Source organism: Octopus bimaculoides, chromosome 7 (genome assembly GCF_046866305.1).
Source record: "Octopus bimaculoides isolate indiv1 chromosome 7, ASM4686630v1, whole genome shotgun sequence".
Classification (NCBI taxonomy): Eukaryota; Metazoa; Mollusca; class Cephalopoda; order Octopoda; family Octopodidae; genus Octopus; species Octopus bimaculoides.
In genome coordinates this window covers 87,693,563-87,701,109 of record NC_142934.1, presented here as the reverse complement: position 1 = coordinate 87,701,109, position 7,547 = coordinate 87,693,563, and positions in this window count along the sequence as shown.

The window sequence follows — 7,547 nt, the reverse complement described above, 5'->3', positions numbered from 1 at the left end:
AAAACGAGATCAAGCCATGAATCGTCTTTATTTCGGATGTTTAACCGTGATCCATTAAGACTAGTGTCTTACTTGTCAATTATATTCTAAATTAACTAGCAACTAGTAGTAGCATAAAATAAAACTGTAAAATTGAAGAGCCATCTTTTAAAATGATTCACCTTAATTAGATATTCGTTTCGGTGTGTGCCCATAGCCTACCACCGGAACATAATTACTGGTATTGTAATCGATTTCACTTTTCTAATCGAGTCAATTATTTAACAATTTTTGGTCTATAAAGGAATTCTATAAAAAAATTATATTAATTAACTTTTTGTCACAAATGTAACCTAATATGTGTTCCTATGTGTGCTTGAGTGTGTTCGTGTGCATATATGTGTGTGTGAATGTGTGCGTGCGCGTGCATACGTGTGTGTGTGTGTGATCAACGTTCTTTTTTTTAATTGTTAATTAAAATTTCATCCGTCGGGAGGGAGAAATCATTAGCTTGATGAATAATTATGATTAAAAAAGCAGCGGATACAACTCATATATTTATATCAAAATTAACTGAATGCATTCATGCAGTGATGGGTGAGGTCAGCAAGTGTAGGCTCAAGTATGTGAAATGTATTTAAACTCTTACGTACAGCACATGTATTTGCCCAAAATAACTTCTTCCTTCTTTTAATTGTAACCATAGATATTTATTTCATTATTGTCCAGAAGGGGGGGCTAAACATAGAGGGAACAAACAAGGACAGACCAATGGTTTAAGTCGATTACATCGACCTCAGCGCGTAACTGGTGCTTATTTAATCGACGCCACAAGTATGAAAGGCAAATCGACCTCAGCGGAGTTTGAACTCAGAACGTAACAGCAGACGAAACACCGCTAAGCATTTCGCCAGGCGTGCTAACGATTCTGCTTCCTAACAGTCCTTGTAACCAAAAATCTTGCCAAAACAAATGCAGTGTATCGTGTATTTGTCGGCATGTGGACATATCACCATTAGTCTATACATTTAATGTGTTTATTACAGCAATGAAAATAGGATACTTGAGTCGGGTTTCAAACTGGAGTATCAATTCATCTGAGCCAGGTGATGAGATGCCATATTTAGAAAATGGCTGATAATAATAATAAAATATGCATCACGAAATTCTTTACCGATTATTTAAACAAATCGCTTTGCAACACTTCACTCTATCAATTTATTTTAGGAAATAATTAAGTCACTGACTCACTAAAAATGTCATGAACATCGAAGTAAGAACGTTGACGAACAAACAAACTAGCGATTGATTGTTTAACCAACACTTTAAACCAGTGGTCCTCAACCGGGATTCATATGGCCCCTGAGGATCCAATTAAGATTTTTGGAGGTCCACGCTACAAAATAATGAATTGGGGATCTACAATAGTATTTTAAGGGCCTCTAAAAAGATTTTCCTTTCGGTGTACGTATTGGTATGTTTGCAAAAAACAGCTACGTTTCTTACTATGACCTTTTATTTATGGCATCTAAAGGTCCATATAAAATTGTTGGGGGTCTACGCAACAAAATAGTATATTTGGGATCCACAGTAGCTTATTAAGGGCCTCTAAAAAGTTGTGCTATGTATGTACTGAAAGAAACAGTTACATTTCTTTCTCAAACATTTTACATAGTTCCGCCTACAAGTTAGTGTGCGCAAACAAAATTGGAATGTTGCAAGAAGTTCCTATAAAACTAGTTTTTAATCATCGAATGGCTATGAGGGTCCACCAGGGTAAAATAGTAATCAAAGGGACCCATAGATTTTAAAAAAATGTATAAAAATCCACTCTTTAAAAAAACAACCAATTTGGTAGTTGGTTTGATATTTAACCAATGAAGCAGTGGATTTGAACCAGTGCGTGTGTTATAATTATTGGCATACTTCCTGTCCAAAATACAAGAAGGTTTACTGAAACGTTTCAGGTTTATACTTTCTTCATGAAGTAATTCGGATAGCATATTCAGTTTCTTGTGTATGTCTGTGTGTTTCTCTCTCTGTCTCTTTGAATTTCTCTCTCGCTCCCCATATGTGTGTGTGTGTGATTGTTCTGTCTTAATTCAAGATTTCTTGCCAATAGAGAAAGGGCCGGTTTCTAACCTAAATCCAAGTCTCCTTCATCAGAATTCAACATGAACAACAGAGCATGTCTTTGTATTTATATATGTATGTATGTATTTACGCATGAATGTAGGTACGTATGTATTTATGTATATATATATATATATATAATTGCAGCGTGGAAGGTGTTTATAAGCCATTTAAAATAACACACAAAAGCCGTCAGATTCACTTCAACATTTAAATTTAATTTGTCAAAATATTTTCGTCGCTTTGAGACCGCGACCTGTTCACTGACAAAATATACATACATACATACATACACACATATATATATATATATATATATATATATATATATATATATATATATATATATATATATATATATATATATATATATATATGTATATATGTATATATGTATGTATGTATGTATGTATATTGATTAAGAAATTCCGATAATTAGCTATTTTTTTGTTCAAATCCTCTCTGCAGTACTCAGGGCATCTTTTATCTTTGCTAACTGAATGAAAAAAATTGAAATACAAAGATTCACCGTTCTGTATAGATTGTCAGTCTAACCGAGATATTTTCTCTGAAAATCATATTTATGATGTCAGACATAAACGTTATGTGTTTAAAGTGATGCATTATGTAGCGATGACATCGATTCGTAAAGTAGTTCTAATTACATTATAGGAAGTCGAACGGAAGGGATTTTATCAATAATGTTGTAAATATGAAATAACTAACCTCAGTATAATTGGTGACTGGCAAAGCTATTATTTAGCATGCTTTATGAGAGAAAAATATATATTGGAAAAGTTATTCAATATTCTAAACAACTAGATGGTAATTTGTTCAATAATACGGTCACTATGTTTACTAACAAGTCATGTGTCAAAAGTGTAAATCTAATCACAGAGTAAAATACACAAGCATGCTTCTGAAGCGGATGTGTGAATTATAGACTATCTCTCTCTCTCTCTCTCTCTCTCTGTTTCTTGATCATTTACTCATGCTCTCACTTCTCCTCCATACATGTACAAGATATTATTCTCTTCCTCACTATTGCCCTGTCCCCTCTCTCATTTTCTCTTTCATTCTATTTCTCTCTCCCTTCTCTGACCTTCTCTCTCCATTTATATATCCCTATCCTCTCTCTCTTACTTTCTCATTCCCCCTCTTATCGTGTCTTACACAGTATTCAGTGTGAGAGGGAAAGAGAACTGGAGAGATAAAATGGCAAATACATTCCTACAAACGCATAAACACATAGCATGATTTTACCCTATTTATATCATACACATTCACAAACACCGCACACAAAAACGCGCATGCACAAACGCACACACACAAACGCACTCATACATAACACACACACGCACAGCCACATACAGACAGATAAGAAGGACTCTCATTATTTTACACGTGTGATAAGATTTGATCAATCAATATATATTTCTTCGTAGACCAAAATTTGCTAAATGACTGATTAATTCGATTAGAAAAGTGGAATTGATTGCAATACCAGTAATTACATGTTCCGGTGGCAGGCCAGGAGCACACACTGAAACAAATATCTAATTAAATTGAATCATTTGAGAAGCGGTTCTAAGACTTTATAGTCCTGTTTTATTATAAATTTCGGCTGGCCACTACTTGTTTTAGAACATAAATGATAAATAAGAAAGTAATCTTAATGGGTCATGAGTTAAACATCCGATGTTTAGCCAATTCATGACTTAATCCTGTTTTTCTTTGAAATGATTCTGTAGTCTGGCGTGAAAAACAAACATATAATATATTTAGGAAATGACGTCAAGATGTTAGTGTTGTAGCCAATTTGCGAGAAATCGATTACCTTCATGATGCTAATATTGTTTGCTGCGAAATGCTTTATCGAATATAAATGCATCTGCATCTATCTCTCTATCTATCTATATACACACAGACATGTGCCCATATATACGCATACATATATATATATATATATATATATATATATATATATATATATATATATATATATATATATATTTATTTATTTATTTATTTATTTATTTGTATATAATCTTTTATACGTTTCATGCTGGAACATCTATATGTGTAGTACTACGTTTCTCACAATTTCCGTCAAACAATTTCACTTATTAAAAGGTATTGGTCGCGTTAGGTGCAATTGTAGGAGACATTTACTGAAGGTTGCCGTACAATGAAACCACATGACTACATAACGAGCTTCTAATTAAAAGAGTCTCGTTTACAGCATAGCTCTATATCTATCTATCTATCTTTCTATCTATCTATCTATCTATCTATCTATCTATCTCTATCTCTCTCTATCTCTCTCTCTCTCTCTCTCTCTCTCTCTCTCTCTCTCTCTCTCTCTCTCTCTCTTTATATATATATATATATATATATATATATATATATATATATATATATACACACACAAGATAAATTCTTACTTACTTTATATATGTCAGTTGTTTAGTTGCCAAATATATTGAAATGTACTAGCGCTGTGTACTTTTACTCAATATCATTGAATGTAGTTTTATTATAGAACAGCGCACGAGTAAATGTACCGTAGTACACTTTAGTCAATGTGTGTTCATCAGAAAATAAAAAAATTATATCGTGATTCGTCTATTTTCATATTATGTTCCTGTACATGTTCCTGTACATCCACTTCTTTCGCAATTAAGTCTTGTTTTCTTTCGAATCGTGCATGGAAATTGTCAGAAAATCAAAGTATTGTATTTGCTATAAATGTGGTGAGGTACTGTTTTATGAACGTGTTTATATATTCAAGTACAAATAAATATGGGATTAGATATACGTAACAGTCATGTATTCACGTATTTTTGTAGCAGATTAGTAGCTTTAATCATGAGTTTAGAATGGTCAGCGAAATTTTAGTAATTAATTCAAGGTATCCTTATTTTGTTCAATGCTCGTTGCCAAATATAGAACCGAAGCAGCACATATTGTTATTAGGGACAATTGCAATAAGAATCAATGAGTGCCTATCGATAAGTGACCAATAATATCATTTAGAAATGTTATTAAATAAATTGTAAAGTGATGAGCTGGTTGAGAGATTGTTAATTTGTTTTTGGAAACGAGGTTACGGAGCACTTGATTCATTTGACAGTGGCACCTTTCATATCTATTGTTATATATTGTGAATAATAATTGTCTCACTTTCGACAGTTACCAGGCCCCACGAAGAATATTAACCATTCCTATCATATGCTAATGTTAATTTCCCTATTGCGCTTATTAGCTCTTTACGACAAATGTGATCAAGAAATATTTTTAATAAAGAAGTTTGGAAGAATGTTTTATTTAACTCACGTTCAAAGTTATAGTCAGTATGTGTCTAGGAATGTAAAAGAAACATTGTCCTGAATTTCATTTTTAATGAGAAATACAAATCAAAATCTGTCTAAACTTCAACTCATTTTTTAATTATCTTCATCTAAATTATCGCACTGTTTTAAATCTCATAATGCAAGTATTTTAAATCAAATTATTGCATTGTTAAAAACACCAACTTGACTACATTATGGCAAAAGATACGAAGTAGGCCAAGTTAATCTTAACGACCTTCACAACTCACACACCTGATGTTACAAATTTTATTTCGGCTAAAATGAAAAACGGACACCTAATTCCAATCCGTACAAATGTAAAAAAAATACGTAAATATTAGGCAGTCATGGAAAATGCTAGAAACCATGGAAAATGCTAGAATCCATGGAAAATGCTAGAATCCATGGAAAATGCTAGAGACCATGGAAAATGCTAGAATCCATGGACAGTATAGCAATCTACATATACCAGATTTCAAAACGATTTATTCGTCTGGCTTCAGTTATTACATGCTATTTACTTTCGAAAAGTAGTTTACAAATGAATGTTATTTAATAGCGTTTACACATCCATGCATACATACAGATACGCACACACACGCACACACACACAAACACACACGCGCACACACACACACGCACACGCACACATACACACGCGCGCACACACACACAAGCCTATCACACCTTATAGCTTTCATTCATTATCAACATTATTTATGTAGACACCATATCACTTTTTTTTCTTACTTTACGAATAGACGTCCGAGTATTTTACTTCTGAAGAACAACAAAAGATTTATGGGAAAATAACATGTACTTTACGCAAATATATATTCAACAAAACTGTTGTCGCAGAGTTCAGCTTATTCCTAGGTTTAGAAGTAAAACCAGCATATTGTCTTGAATAACCGTTCTGTGGCTAAGTAACTGCCGACATTTTCTTGCTTGTGTCAAAACCGTTCAGAATCATTCAAAATATAAGGTCTAATTCATGTATGTAAAGAAAATTTAAAGACTAAACTATTGAGGTAAATGATTTATCTAGTTTATCTTAAGAATGTAAATAGTTTAATCACATATAATTATGAAATGCATTATTTGTTCATTGAGAATTACCAATTTTTAAGATGTATTTTTAGTATTTCATCAATATTTTTTCTGCATTATCAAACATATAATTTTGCAGCTCCTCTTGTTACAGCTTGCAGCACACAAATCAAGATACTTAGGCATCTTATACGGCAATATTTTAATCACGGAAGGCCGTGAGCTAGCAGGAACGCTAGCACTCCGGAGGAACGCTTAGCGGCATTTCGTCTGTTTCACGGCTTGAGTTCAAATTCTGCCGACGTAGATTTTGCTTTCAATCATTTCGGAGTCGATGAAATAAGTACTATCTGATAACTGGGATCAATGGAATCGATTTATCCAATCTCCTATAAATTGATGGCCTCGTGCCAACATTTAGAACCTATATCTTTAATCATGAAAAATATTGTACCGATCCAAGGAAGAAATTTCAAGCGGTGCTGCTAGCACAGCAAATGTTCGCACCATCGTCAAAATATAACAATTAAACTTTAGATAACTAATACTTTTACAACGAAAACGTTATCAATATATTCATGACTTACATATATTCTTTTCTAACCTGACAACAAATCATTCGAAGCTCAAATCAAGAAAGCAGATTTTGCTCCAGTTTAACTTATGAAAAAATTAAGCAAGCAAGACTTTCATAGATTTTCTAATGCTGACTAGATATCGCCAAAAATCACGTGAATAAAAGGCATACAGCTTGATGTTTGAATATCCTATTCATCTATGCTTATAACTGTTAGACTTAAGGTCGTGAAAGTAGTCAAATCGCAACAATTCAGCATATGTCTCTGGATACATTGTAATTTTGTGGCCAGAATGCAAACCCCACATGAGACGTTATTTTCGTTTACAGTTCCCTGTTTCCTGAAATATGTTGCATATTACGGTGAAATATAGAGCTTGCAGAATTCTTTGTACGTTGAGCAACGAGCTAAACAGGATTTCGTCCACCTTTACGTAGTAAGTTCAAATGCCGAC